The 15,777-nt window shown below is 38.6% G+C and overlaps 1 pseudogene; it reads left to right on the forward strand.

The window, feature by feature from the left end:
• Positions 1-10,455: 10,455 nt before the first annotated feature.
• On the forward strand, positions 10,456-12,231 carry LOC141523024 (natural resistance-associated macrophage protein 2 pseudogene; annotated as a pseudogene).
• Positions 12,232-15,777: the final 3,546 nt, after the last annotated feature.

Here is a 15,777-nt window from a genome sequence, read left to right on the forward strand (position 1 = left end):
TTATGCTATATGAATGCTATTGTTCTATATGATATCATGCGCTGTCAGATTTTAGAGAATCATGGAAAGACTGGAAATCATGAACTGATGTTGAGTGAAGTGAGTAGAACCAAAAGAACATTTTTTCACATTAGCAAAACTGTGAGATGATCAACTATGATGAATGAAGTACCTCTCAGCAGCTGAGAGAACAAGAACAATCCTGAGAGCCCTGATATGTAAATTGCTATCTACATCAGAGAAAAAACTATGGAGACTGAATGTAGAGCAAAATATATTATGATAACTCCTTAAAACTTCTTTTAAGTTTTTTCTTACTCATGATTCCCCCCACCCTTAGTTCTAATTCCTTTCTCACAACAGGACTAATATGAAAATATGTTTAAAATGATTGTACATGTTCAACATTGATCTGATTGTTTGCTGCCATGGGGAGGGGGCTAAGAAGGGAGGGGTTAAAAAATGTAGAACTCATAAATTTTCAAATGGATGAATGTTGAAAACTACTTTTGCATCTAACTGGGAAAATAAAATTAAAAATAAAAAAAGGATTATCTATGGGAAATAGTGTCGGTTGAATAGAGAGAAGAGGGAAGAGTTTGTAATGTGTAATGGAAAGAGTAATGGAATTTGAAAAATCAAACCTTGGCTATTTCTAATTTGCTGTATGACTTTGGACTTCAAACATCTGGAAAAAGGTTTTCTCACATTTTAATGAAAAAAACTAAAATTCCCAGTAGTCCTAATATTCTGTGACTCAACTTCATGAAATCTGGCCCAGTAGGGTGAATACAAGGAGTCTGGTTTAATTGTAAACATTTTGAGAACAGAACTCACATCATATTTTTCATTGTAGGTCCCTTAGTGCCTAGCAAATTGATCTGCTCATAGTGGGCTTTTAAAAAATATTGGTATGTTTATTAAGTCTTAACTGATTTTCAAAAAATTCTCACCTTATTTCTGAACAAGGTTTTATATTTCTCTGAGCATGATATTTTAAAATTTTGAAATGTTGCATTATAGAAAAATGATACTTAAATGAGGTCTAATATCATTTAACCTTTAGATAACAAAGCCAATGTAATTACTTAATAACTATAACCATTTTTCATCTGACCAATAATTGCTGTCACATTGCTTCTTTTATATATGTTGCAAGTCAAATGTATTAATATCTGAATCAGTCATAACACTAAACCACTAAACATCTTTACCCTCATTTGGTGTTGGGCTACATTAATTGAACTTTATTGTCCAGAATAAGGGAGGTCATCCAGTCATTGAATCTTTTCTTTTCAAATTAACATAACCAAGATATCATGCTGGCTATTAGAACTTGGAAAATATAACAAATTTCATGTAAGACATTTCTCATTTACTGTCACATGAATGATGTAAGTTCCCTTTTTTCTGATTCATAATCTCTACCCACCTCTAATCATCTAGAAAATGTGACAAAAATCACCATTCTATTCAGTGTGCTAGCATTGATTCCATTTGCAAATTTGTAATTCAGAAAATGAACATTGGCAAGAGTTTTTTTAAGGTTGGAGAAAAAGTCAATTATACAAGAAAACTCATAGAAAATAATCATAGAATTAAAAGTTAACAAATATTTTAACATCTACTATGGGTCCTTTAAACAGTGAATATTAAAAAAGAGCCAGAAGATGTTGCTGATCCCAAAAGGTTCACAAATGAGAGAGCCTGCAAACAAAAATGCATAAAATATATTCAGGATAAATAGAAAATAATTAGTAGAATTATAAACTAAATTAAAATAAAAAATAAAGTAAAAATAATTAGGAAATTGGCATGCACCTGGAGCTTTTCTCCAAACTGTATAAAAGGTCTCTACCAAAACATGATAAATAAAAATAAAAGGCCTCAACAGACATTAAAGCTAAAAATCTCAGTAAAAAAAGAAAAGATATAAACAGGTTTTCACTGAAGACATTGAGAATCTTGAAAATAGAAGTGTATTTGGAATAAGAGGTAAATATATTTGCAAAACAAAATGTAAAAGAAATTTGTGGGTAAAAGATATTCAGTTATAAGGTTAACTTCAAGAGAACCAATTGTGTTCATTTTCTTTAAAAGAATTAGATGTCAGTATGGAAAGCTTTTATCTCATGTAGATTAAGAATACTGAATTTTTAAGAAGTAAAAATGAAGATTTCTCTCCCCATACCCCTCTGACACCCCTTCCCCCCACCCCTGGCTAGACCATAGAGAAGGAAAATCAGCAGGAGGTTTTAGACACAGTGCAGCCCAGGTCCCAACAGCTTGACAGCAACATAGGTCCCTACAGCTAGATGGCAAGTCAGCAGGGAAGACCCCAACCTCAGATAAAGTTTGAACCCAAGGAAATGGGCAAAAGATGGGACCAGGTCAGGAACAAACATCTGCACTGGCAACTCCTGGACTGCACAGGGAAAAACTTGGTCAGTGATAGGCCAGGGATCAGACCCCAAACCCAGCACAAAAAGCTTGCGTCTATACTCCCTATACCCCAGAAGCAGAAATCAACTAATTAAAAGGAACAAAAAAAATCTAAGAGTATTAATCATAGGAAAGTTACTGGGGGGGGGGGGGGGGCAGAGCCAAGATGGCAACATGAAGGGATCAAGTCTTAGGAGTTCTCTGATAAAACTCATAACCTAAGGCCTCTAACTAAACTTTCAAGAGATAGAACCCACAAAGGGACCCAGGGAGGCATTGCTCCTTCTCAAGGTAACCTGGAAAAGAGCAAAAAGGCTCTGCTCCCCAGGGTCAGAGGGGTGGCCTGCCGGAGGGGTGACCCGCCAGAGAGAAAGAACTTCAGCCTCCCAGAGGCAGCCCAGAGCACTGGGAGCCACAGCTCACAGCAGCGGGGGAATCCCCTGAACTGCACCCTGGGGAGCACCGGACACAAAGTAGGGAAACAGCGGGGGACCTCTGCCAGAGGGAGCACATGCCCTCAGGGCACACAGCCAGCAGCATGGTCTTTCCCTAGCCCTGATCCAGGAAACAGAAGTAGGCGGAGCCGGTAAGCAGGAGCTTCCAGGGAATGAGCCCACTGAGCTGAGGGAGGGGAGTGAAGAGAGAGAGATTGTTGAGCTCAGTACTCTGCCCCTGGAACAGGACACTGGGGCTCTGACCACATTCAGATCCTGATCGCAGTCTAGGCCCCCCCCAATAGAGCAGCAGTGCCCCCCCCCCACCTCGGCCTGTGGCAGAGGGGCTTGCATATGGTCATTCACAGACCAGGAGGGAGGACAGAGTCTCACACACTGAGACCCTTGTAGGAGTGTCCCAAAAGCTCAGAAAGCACCCCCAAACCAGGCCCAGGATGGGAAAATGAGCAAGCAGAGAAACAAAAGGAAGACTATTGAGGAATATTTTGCAAATGAGCCCAAGAAGGATCAAAATACTCAGTCAGAAGATGAGGAAGCACAAGCTCCTGCATCTAAAGACTCCAAGAAAAACAGAAATTGGGCTCAGGCTATGACAGAAATCAAAAAAGACTTTGAAAATCAAATGAGGGAGTTGGAAGAAAAACTGGGAAAAGAAAGGAGAGAGATGCAGGAAAAACATGAAAATGAAGTCAGCAGCTTAGTCATGGAAATCCAAAAAAATCCTGAAGAAAATAGCATGCTAAAATCTAGCTTAGGTCAAATGGATAAAACAGTTCAAAAAGTTATTGAGGAGAAGAATGCTTTAAAAGGCAAAATTGGCCAGATGGAAAAAGAGATAAGAAAACTCTGAGGAGAACAAATCCTTCAGACAAAGAATAGAATTCAGGGAGATTGATGAATTTACCAGAAATCAGGAATCAATGCTTCAAAACCAAAAAAATGAAAAATTTGAAGAAAATGCGAAATATCTCATCGAAAAAACAACTGATATGGAAAACAGACTTAGGAAAGATAATTTAAAAATTATTGGAATACCTGAAAGTCATGATCAGGAAAAGAGCCTTGACATCATTTTCAAAGAATTACTACAGGAAAATTGCCCTGATATTCTAGAAGCAGAGGGCAAAATAAAAATGGAGAGAATCCACCTATCCTCCCAAGAAAGAGATGCCAAAAAACCAACCCCTAGGAATATTATAGCTAAGTTCCAGAACTCCCAAGTCAAAGAGAAAATATTACAAGCAGACAGCGGGACACAGTTCAAATATCGTGGAACTGCAGTCAGGATCACCCAGGACTTAACAGCAACTACATTGGAAGCTCCTAGGGCTTGGAATACAATATACCAGAAGGCAAAAGAGCTTAGAATGCAGCCAAGAATGAACTACCCAGCAAGGCTGAATGTCCTCTTCCAGGGAAAAAGATGGACTTTCAGTGAACCAGGGGAATTTCAAATGTTCCTTTTGGCATGGCCAGAGCTGAACAGAAGATTCGATCTTCAGATACAGGACTCAGGTGAAGCATGCAGATTGAAGGAGAGGGGGGGAAATATGAGGGACTTAATGAGGATGAACTGCATGTATAGAAAAATGACACTGATAATATTCATATGAACCTTCTCAGTTAATAGAGCAGATAGAGGGAGCTTTTATAGTTGAAGCACAGAAGAAAGCTGAATTTGAAGATAAAATATGGTATAAAAATGGAGTCAATAGAAAAAAAGGGAAATGGAATGGGAGAAACAAAAAGGAGAGGGGGAATAGTCCAAGATATTTCACATAATAAGATTTTTTTTATTACAATGAGCAATTGCAATGATATGGAAGGGGGGGAAGGCAAGGGGGGATGGGGGAACCTTTACTCTCATCAGAGATGGCTAGGAGAGGAAACAGCAAATATACTCAATGGGGTATAGACATCTGGAGTAAGAAGGAGGGGGGAGCAGGGGGAAGGGGTGGTGATGTGAATAAAGGAGGAGAGGATGGACCATGGGGGGAGAGTGATCAGATATAACACATTTTCTTTTTTACTTCTTGCAAGGGGCTGGGATTGGAAGGCCTACACAGGACCATAGGGCCAGGTGGATTCTGGGCCTAAGGGGTGGTATGTAGGCTCAGGGCTTCTTGGCCTCAGGACCAGGGATCTGTCTGCTGCGCCACTCAGCGACCCTACAGCAGAGTCAGAGTGAAAGGAGAGAGAAAATATAGTACATGGTAGTGGAGAAATAAGAAAGGAGGGAGTTGCAATCAGCAATGGCAACAGTGAAAAAATATGGAAGTAACTTTTGTGATGGACTTATCATAAAGAATGTGATCCATCCATGACAGAGTTGTTGGTGTTGGAACAAAGACTGAAGCACATTTTTTGTTATTATTATTTGGGGGAGGGTGCAGGGCAAGTGGGGCTGGGTGGCCTGCCTGGGGTCACATAGCAGGGTGATCTTTGGGTGTCTGGGGCCGGATTTGGACCCAGGTGCTCCTGGCTCAAGGGCCAATGCTCTGTCTGCCACCAAGCCACCCCTACTATTATTACTATTTTATTTTATTTTGAGTCTTTTTTTTTCTCTTCTTTTTGGTTTTTGCAGGGCAATGGGGATCGGGTGGCTTGCATGTCACATGGCTGGGTGATTGTTGGGTTTACGAGCCTGGATATGGACTCGGGTGCTCATGGCTCCAGGGCTGGTGCTTTGTCCATTGTGCCACCTGGCCATACCTACAATTATTACTATTATTTTTTTAATTTTAATTTTTTTTCTCTCCCCTTTACTTTTTTCACCCAAGCAAGTCTATCTATATTCATGGGGGGGAGGGGTATTTTGTTTACTTGTAAACAAGAATATTTTATTAATGTTAAAAAAATTTTGTACAAAATGAGAATAAAAAATAAATTAAAAAAATGTACAGCAAGCAATAAATAAATAAATAAATAAATATCAAATAAAAAAAAGAAAGTTACTGAGTAGAGAGAATGCCAACTCAGAGGGAAAAAGTAGTGACAAATTACCTACATGGGAAGTCTTAAAAGAGTCTATGAATTGGACTAAAATGTAAAATGTCATAGAAGAACTTAAAAATAAATTTAAATACTAAAGAATAGAGAAAGAAGAAAAATGGTAAAAAAGAAATGAGTCATGAAGGAAAATTATGAAAAATTGACCAAAGAAATCAACTCCTTTAAAAGTAAAAATAAAAAAAAAACTGGAAAAAGAATGTAACTCTTTTTTATTAGGTTTTTGCAAGACAAATGGGGTTAAGTGGCTTGCCCAAGGTCCACACAACCAGGAAATTCTTAGGTGTCTGAGGCCAGATTTGAACTCAGGTACTCCTGACTCCAGGGACGGTGTTCTATCCACTGTGCCACCTAGCCACCCCAAAGAATGTAACTCTTAAGAAAAAAATAAAATCCACCAACTAAAAAGGTTAGTTGATGAGTTTTTTGACTTAGTTATTGGGAAGAAATACAAAGGGAGAGATAAGATGAAAATGATTAAATACTGTTGCTTAATTTGGATTGGAGCCCCAGTGGGAATAAATGTTTTCTAACCAAAATTCAATTCCTCTAAGGATTTGGAGAGCTAAATTGTAAGAATTTATGTGAATGAGACTCAAAGAACAGGGACTGGGAGAAGAATGTTCCAGACAAGTCAAAGAGAAAATGATTCAAGTGGGACAGTTATTGGTGAAGGAGAAAAAGACAGAAGAAGAATTTGAAAAAAAATAGGCAATAAAATTTCACTCCAAAAGATCTCTTGCTTACTTTTTCTCTCCCACTTTCTGCCAGAATTTTCTTCCCCCTTCTCCCTGCTCCCTGCTTTCTCTGTCACTTGTCCCTTGCAACCTTGTTCTAACTTTTTTGCAGCCTTGAAGAGCAGAGAGGAGGAACTAAGAAAAAGGACTAACTAATAGTATATATACGTAGAAGGAAATGCTTCATGAAGATTTGGTAAAACAAGTATTAAAAAGCGAATGTTTTTGAAGTTATAGAAACAGAATAAGAGACAATGAGTATTACTAGATGGGAAAATAAGTTAAATAACTAAATCATGAAAGAAATGCTATTTTACATTGAAGGAAGCTCTGAGGAAGAAAATTACAGGAGGACAAGAGAATTAGGTCTTAGTTCATTCTAAAGTACATAAATTGATTATATAGAAATGCTAGGGAAAAAAGGGAAACTAAAGCATGTGAACAGTATATTAAACAACACTGTAAGTTCTGCAGCCTGAGTAATGAGTTTGAAAGACCTGTGTAGAAAATAATAAAAGTATTTCAAGGAGAAATGAAAGGGCATAGAGCAAGTTGGAGTTCTTGAACCATTTGTGAAGCATATCAAATTTATGGAAGTTATTTAAAGCATGTAAAAAGAAGATATGAGTAGATTTGACTTTCTGTAAAATAAAAGATGGATTTGGGGAGCTTGGAAAATCAATTTAAAAATCAATGTAAGAAAAGAAAATGTATAGAGAGTTATAAATCTAAATTGAGATATGTTTTTAAACAAGGTTGGGGGTAATTAGAAAATTGCACTAGACTGCCACTTTTGCAATATCTGTCAGAGAACTTACTGGAAAGTAATAAACCCTATAATTTGAAAAGTTTGATATGAAAGCAATTAGTAGGTAAATGTTAATTTTTTTTTACTTTTTATTGTTTCTTCAATCAGGTAGCTCTATAATGGGCTGATCTTCTGTATAGAGTAATCTGAAAATACATATAACTGAATTAAAGAATTTGTAAAAAGGTATACTTTTGATTATTATATGGTGGTATTCCTAAATGTTCTAATTTTAAGAAATGTTGGTCAGTGAGTATAGAAGCCAGAGCTTTAGGAAGTTAGAATTGCATTGGTAAAGATAAGAAGAATTTGCAAACTTTTAGATCTTTAAAGGAAAACAATTTACAGTTATGTTGGATATGATAATTGCAATTTAAGATAAATATAAAAAAACCTTGTAATCATGAAAAAAGGATTCTTAGAAACATCTGATCTTAAGAATTTTCTGTGTTGCAAAGTTCTAGGGAGTAAAGTGAATACACACAAAATTGAAAAGTGTTATGTATAATTAGTAAACTTTGTATAAGAACAGATTTAAACTAAACTTTTTAAGGATTTAAAATTTTGCTATAATAACAAGTTAATAACAGACATTGCTAACAGTCTGTCTGTCTGTCTCTCTCTCTCTGTGTGTGTGGTGTGTGTGTGTGTGTGTGTGTGTGTGTGTGTGTGTGTGTCTTTTTGACCCAAGGAATTTGTGAAAAACTTTGTTTTCTACCTTGTGTTTATGGAAGGGAATACCTATATGTAAGATCAAAGTAACTTAACATCTGCCTTTTAAGAAGAAAATGTATGTATTCATTATTTTGTTCTATGTAAATGTAACACTGGCATGGGTAAAAAGTTTACATTGGGGTCTTGAAATTTTATATATATATATATATATATATATATATATATATATATATGTGTGTGTGTGTGTGTGTGTGTGTATATATATACATATATATACACACATGATTAAATTCTTAGAAAATCTCATTTTCTTTTTGAAAATAGGAGCACATTTGGAATATGAGGTAAATGTTTACAAAACAAAAATGTAAAAGAAATTTGTGGGTAAAAGATGTTTAGTTATAAGGTTAACTTCAAGAGAACCTGTTGTGTTCATTTGCTTTAAAAGAATGAGATGTCAGTATGGAAAGCTTATATTTCATGTAGTTAAGAATTAAATACTCAGTTTTTAAGAAGTAAAATTGCAGATTTCTCCCCCCCAATACCCCATATTGATTGCAAGTTCAGAAGGATAGTTAAAAGGAGATTGGAAGATACATTTCCAATAATATTGAATAAGTGTGAAGGACTCTAAAGGATGATTGGAAAATTAAAAGGATGTAATCTCTAGTTAGGTAACTTATTGATGAGTAAGATGTTGAAAAGTCTTTACCAGCTTTATATAATAATTTTAAAAGTTATTCTACTGTAATTATGTCATAGCCTGGAATTAGTAATTGATTGCTCTGTAGGGATAATGAGGGAAAATATCAAAAGTCATTACCCTCTGGTATCCCTGAAATTTTTAAACAATGTGTTGTAACTTGCTTCTGATCTGTAGGTACATGTCTAAGTGTAATATTGGAAAGATTGACTTGTAAAATCTAGTAATTAAAGTGTTACTCTTGGAGGGTGGGGCCAAGATGGCTGCAGGAGAAGAGCTTCTCTTAGGTGCTCTCTCTAAAATATTTCAAAAACCTTAAAATTATGACTCTAACTAAATTTTTGAGAGACAAAACCCACAGAAAGATCCAGTGAAGCAATTCTCCAGCCAAAGGTAACCTGGAAAATAGTGGGAAAACTCTGTTCCATGTGATTGGAAAGGTGGTTGTGCCAGAGCAAAAGAACTTCAGCCTCCCAGGAACAGTTCCAGGGCTCCTGGGAGCTGCAGCTCCTGGCAACAGAAACAGTTTCCTGACCTGCACCCCCCAGGGAGCACCAAGCACAATTTGGAAGATCAGCAGAGAGAGACCTCTGCCAGAGTGAAACCAGACCAGGCCTTTAGCATGGTCTGCATTCAGCACGGTAGTGGCAATGGCAGCCCAGATCCAGGAAAAGGAAGTAGTCATGTGGAGTCACCCAGAAGGAGTTTCCAGACAGCTGTGCCCTGAGTGCTCAACCCACAGAAGGTAAGGGAGTGGAGAGAGACTACTGAGGTTTTTCCTCTGTACCTGGAACACGACTCTGGGGCTCTGACCACATTCAGACCCTGGTTACACTCTAGGCCCCCCCGATACAGCAGGGAACGCCCCCCTCACAGTCCTATGGCAGAGAGGTGAGCTTGTAGTCATTCACTGAGCAGGAGAACAGTCAGAGCCTCACATTCTGAGGTCCTTGTGGTGGTGTCCCAATAATACTCAAAAGCTCAGGAAGCACCCCAAAACCAGGCACAGGCTGGGGAAATGAGTAAACAGGAAAAAAAGGAAGCTGACCATAGACAATTACATTGGTCACAAGAAGGACCAAAATATTCAATCTAAAGTTGAGAAAGTCCAAGTTTCTATGTCTAAAGATGCCAAGAAATATAGAAGATGGGTTCAGATGATGACAGAGCTCAAAAAAGATTTTGAGAATCAAGTAAGGGAGACAGTAGAAAAATTGGGAAAGGAAATGAGAGAGATGCAGGAAAAACATAAAAACCAAGTCAGCAGCTTAGTCAAGGAGATCCAAAACAATGCTGAAGAAAATAACATGTTAAAAACTGGCTTAGGTCAAATGGATAAAACAAAAAGTTGTTGAGGAGAAGAATGCTTAAAAAACAGAACTGGCCAGATAGAAAAGGAGATAAGAAAGCTCTCTGAGGATAATAAATCCTTCTGATGTAGAATGGAGCTAAAGGAAGTTGATGACTTTGTTCGAAATCAAGATACAACAGTTCAACACCAAAAGAATGAAAAATTAGAAGAAAATGTGAATTATCTCATTGAAAAAAACAAGTGATCTGGAAAACAGATTCAGTAAAGATGATTTAAAAATTATTGGGACAGAGAGAGCAAACCAGTTCTGCACCATGGGGAAGAAGCTGGGCCAGGATGGGGCTGTGCCCAGCTGTGAGCTGAAATCCTATTCTAAGTCCTCAAATGTACCACCATCCACCATGACATTAAGTTCTAAAGAGAAGATGTCTGCTGAAGATGGTTCTGGAGACCATGGGGACACCACCAGCCTGGGTGCAGTTAACACCATCTATAGTAATCAATCCCCTTCATAAGGACCTGCTTTTCAAGAAGAGCCCTTCAGCACCTACTTTAATGAGAAGATTTCGGTTCCTGATGAAGAGTATTCTTGTTTTAGCTTCCACAAACTCTGAGCCTTTACGGGGCCAGGCTTCCTCATGAGCATTGCTTATCTGGACCCAGGGAACATTGAATCTGATTTGCAATCTGGTGCTGTGGCTGGGTTTAAATTGCTCTGGATACTCCTCATGGCTACTCTGGTGGGGCTCTTGCTGTAGCGCCTGGCAGCCAGACTGGGTGTTGTCACTGGTCTGCATCTGGCTGAAGTGTGTCACCAGCAGTATCCCAAGGTCCCTCGAATTATTCTGTGGCTGATGGTGGAGACAGCCATCATAGGCTCTGATATGCAAGAAGTCATAGGGTCAGCTATTACCATCAATCTTTTGTCTGCTGGGAGGATTCCTTTTTGGGCTGGAGTTCTTATTACCATAGCAGATACCTTCGTATTTCTCTTTCTGGACAAATATGGTTTGCGGAAAATTGAAGCATTTTTTGGCTTTCTTATCACCATCATGGCCTTGACCTTTGGATATGAATATGTTACAGTGAAACCTAACCAGGCTGAGGTGCTGTGGGGCATGTTCATACCCTCTTGTTCAGGCTGTTGAACCCCACAGATTGAGCAGGCTGTGGGCATTGTGGGTGCTGTCATAATGTCACACAACATGTATCTGCACTCTGCACTAGTCAAGTCCAGGCAGGTGAACAGATCCAGCAAACAGGAGGTCCGAGAAGCCAACAAGTACTTCTTCATTGAGTCCTGCATCGCCCTTTTTGTCTCCTTCATCATCAATGTCTTTGTCATCTCAGTCTTTGCCAAGGCCTTTTTTAATCAAACGGACAGGCAAGTGCATGAGATCTGTGTCAATAATAGCAGTCCTCACAGTGACCTTTTCCCCCAAAATGACACTCTGTTGAGTGTAGACCTCTACAAAGGGGGAGTAGTCTTGGGATGTTACTTTGGGCCTGCTGCACTCTACATCTGGGCTGTTCACATCCTGGCTGCAGGGCAGAGCTCCACCATGACCAGAACCTATTCTGGCCAGTTTGTCATGGAGGGATTCCTGAACCTAAAATGGTCACAGTTTGCTCGAGTGATATTGACATGTTCTATCACTATCATCCCAACACTGTTGATTGCAGTCTTCAAGGATGTGGAGCATCTGACAGGAATGAATGACTTCCTGAATGTATTGCAGAGTTTACAGCTTCCCTTTGCCCTCATCCCTGTCCCCACATTTACCAGTTTGTGCCCAGTGATGAATGATTTCGCCAATGGACTCATTTGGAGAATATTAGGTGGGATCCTTGTTTTTCTTATCTGTGGCATCAATATGTACTTTGTGACTGTCTATGTTCAAGACCTGGGCAACTTGGCACTTTATGTGGTGGCTGCTGTAATCTCTGTGGCCTATCTCTGTTTTGTGTTTTATCTGCGTTGGCAATGTTTGATTGCTTTGGGCTTGTCCTACTTGGACTGTGGACAGATGGTAAGCGTCACTAAAGCCCTGCTACCTGAAGACACTGCTGGGGGGGGCTACAATTTCTAAGCACTGGGTTAGCCTGTATGCCCTTCTGCAGGTAGCCATCAGAGCTAGTGTGTTTCTATGGTTTACTGTGTGAACTTAGCCAAATGTATGTGCCATTGCACAAAGGTCCGGGTCCCTCTTGGTTTTTATCTATAATCCACTGTTTTGGGGATGATTGTCCTGAAAAGATGTTAAAAACTTGGAATTTTTTTTTGACCTTTCCCTTTTGAACTGTTATCATCTGGGTGGGGGAAGTTTAAATGTGTGCTTTAAAATACTGACTTTTGCTGCTATTATAGAAATATTAAACATTAAGCTACAGAATAGTCACCTTGAGTAGAACCAGTTCCCTTGTCCTTCCTATTGAGGTCTATGTACCCCTTACTGTGAAGCCCTCCCATTTTCTGATTTTTAATTAAAAAAATAGAAACCCAGTCATAACTGCTTAGAGATATTCCACACTTACTAGATGTGAAGGTTGGAAAAATGTTTCTCCTTGCTTTCTGTCCACAATTGCTGACTGTTAACACTTCTTCACATAGGAAACAGCAGGATCAAACTTCTCATTCTTTCCATCAATCTTAATAGATGGGTAGGAATTAGGAAACATTTGCACATTTCTTTTTATTTATAAGCTTTAGAGGAGGATTGTGATTTAATACATTCTCATTTACTCTTTGGCACCTGTGGAGTAGTGGGGCAGTATTCTCAGCTGTTGCTGGTGTGGTGACTTTCCTTCACAAAAATAAACTCCCGCCCCCAAAAAGTATCCTCCCAAAAAACTCAAACTTTGCAATGAATTTGTAAGACAAAATATATTCCCACATAGGCTGTTCCAAAAAATTAGTTATTTCTGGAAAGAACATAAGACATTCTGCTATTAGCCTTAGACCTTTGCAGACTTTGAAAGACTCTAGCACTCTACTTGTGCTGATTTTCTTCCTTTGTGAGCTCTGTCTCTAATGAGATTTGCAATTGCAATACAGGTCTTGCATTTGGAGAGTTTTCTCTCTAGAGTCCCATTTGGATTATTATTTCCCCTTGTCTAGAGAGCATCATTCTGATATGTGACACTAGCACAACACTAAGGGAAACAGACTTATTGATGTGTACAGGCTTCTGAGCACAGCTCAAGCTTACCAGTCATGTATCACACACACACTCATTCATCCTCCCATATGCTTGGTGATTGCTTGGAGAACAATCCTGATGGAGAGGTGTTTTCTCAAAATGGTACAGTAAGCATCCTCTCCAGTCCTGCCTCAGCTCCTTGAAATTTCAAACCTAGTCACAGCAGACATTCAGGAGCTCAAATCAAAGCCACTGGAAATTAAATAAAAACTAAAACTCAGATTTTTGATGGGTGGACAACTCACTCTCAACTCAATGAGGAGCTCATCCTAAACTAGTCAAATCTTCCAAAACCATTCATATGTATTTTGGATTAAATAGTTGTGATGTACGTGTTTGAACCAACTGTATAAGAAGACTAATACTGTTTGATTTTTGTCTTTGTACCCTCTCAGCACCTTGTATGGTGCCTGACTCTTAGCAGACACTTAATAAATGCTCTTGTGTTCAATAATGATCCCCTCCAATGTATCTGAACATCCTTGCCCAATGGTCAAGGGGGAGTATCTAAGAACAGTTCTGTGGGATTTCTGAGATGTCCCTGGCATTCAGGAGTTTTCTTTGTGAAACTTTCAGTGATTTTATTGACCATGAAACACTATGTAAATTTGATTTGTGATTAAATTTTTTTTTCCAAAAACAATTATTTGGACATCTGAAAGTCATGATCAAGGAAAGAGTCTTGACCTCATTTTTTAAAGAATTCCTACAGGAAAATTGCCCTCATATCCTAGAAGCAGAGGGCAAAATAGAAATTGAGAGAATCCACCAATCTCTCCCAGAAAGAGATCCAAAAAAACCAACCCCAGGAATATTATAGCCAAGGTCTACAATTCCCAAGTCAAAGAGAAAATATTACAAGCAGCCAGAACCCAATTCAAATATCGTGGAGCTGCAGTCAGGATCACACAGGACTTAGCAGTGACTACATTAAAGGCTCATGGGGCTTGGAATATAATATTCTGGAAGGCAAAAGATCTTGGAATGCAACTGAGAATCTACTACCCAGCAAAACTGAACATCCTCTTCCAGGGGAAATGATGAACTTTCAATGAAATGGGAATTTCAAATGTTCCTGTTGAAATGATCAGAGTTGAACAGAAAGTTTGACCTTCAAATACAGGACCCAGATGAAGCATAGAGAGAGGTTGGAAGAGAAGGGTAAAATATGAGGGACTTAATGATGATGGACTGTGTTTATTCCTGCCTAGAATGATGATACTGATAATATTCATATAAACCTTCTCATTTAATACAGCAGGTAGAAGAAGCCTTTATAGATGTATCACAGGAGAGCGCTTGAATTTGAAGATATATTGTGAAAATAGAGTCAAATGTGTGAAAGGGAAATGTACTGGGAGTAAGAGAAAGGAGAGGTAGACTAGGTTAAGATATTTCATATAAAAGATATTTCCTGAAGCTTATGCAATGGTATGGAATGGGGGAATGCAAGGGGCAATGAAGGAGCCTTCATTCTCTTCAGAAATGGTTCTGAGAGGAAAAAGCATACACACTCATAGGGAATAGGCATTTAGAGGAAAAAGGAGAGAAGGGGGAAGGGGGAGGGGAGGGGGGAATGTGGGTTATAGAGAAGAGGGTAGATCATGGGAGAGGGTGGTCAGATATAACCCATTTCTTTTTTAGTTTTTGCATGATACTAGGATTGGGTAGTCTGTCTGGGACTATGGGGACAGGTGGTTGCTGGGTCTCTGGGGTGGGATGTGGGCTTGGAGCCTCCTGGCCTCAGGGCTGGTGTTCTGTCTGCTTCACCACTTGGCTGCCCCACAGTGAATTTTTGAAGAAGAACAGAGTGAAAGAAGAGAGAGAAAATATAATAGATGGCTGTGGGGAGGAATGGATGGAGGGACTTACAATCAGCAACAGCAACTGTGGAAAAATATAGAAGTAACTTCTATGGTGGACTTATGATACACAACGTGACCACCTGAAACAGAGCTGATGGTATCAGAACACAGACTAAAACACATTTCATTTTTTCTCTTTCTTTTACTTTTTTTCACATGAGGTTTTTATATTTTTATAGGGGAGGGGGTATTATGCTTACTCAAACAAGAATATTTTAGTAATGTGTAAATAAAAAATAAATAAAATCTTTAAAAAGCGTTACTCAATACTGTTTTGTTACATTTGGAATTAATAACTCATGGGTTAAAATTAATAACTAATGGGCTGAAAGTTTGGAAAATAATCCTATTTAGTATATTCTGATGACAGGGACCCAAGAGGGATATTCGGAATAGATATATGTGTAGGGAATGGGACTGATTGATTGGGACCTCCATATAGATTATAATTAGTATTTTAGTCCTTGTGAAGTGGATTCACTTGGTGGTTTAATTAAATGGAATTACTATTTTAGATCATAGGACTTTTCTGTGACTGAAATCAGGTATGATCAGCAAAGGAAGTGCTTTT

Source organism: Macrotis lagotis, chromosome 1, assembly GCF_037893015.1.
Source record: "Macrotis lagotis isolate mMagLag1 chromosome 1, bilby.v1.9.chrom.fasta, whole genome shotgun sequence".
NCBI lineage: Eukaryota > Metazoa > Chordata > Mammalia > Peramelemorphia > Peramelidae > Macrotis > Macrotis lagotis.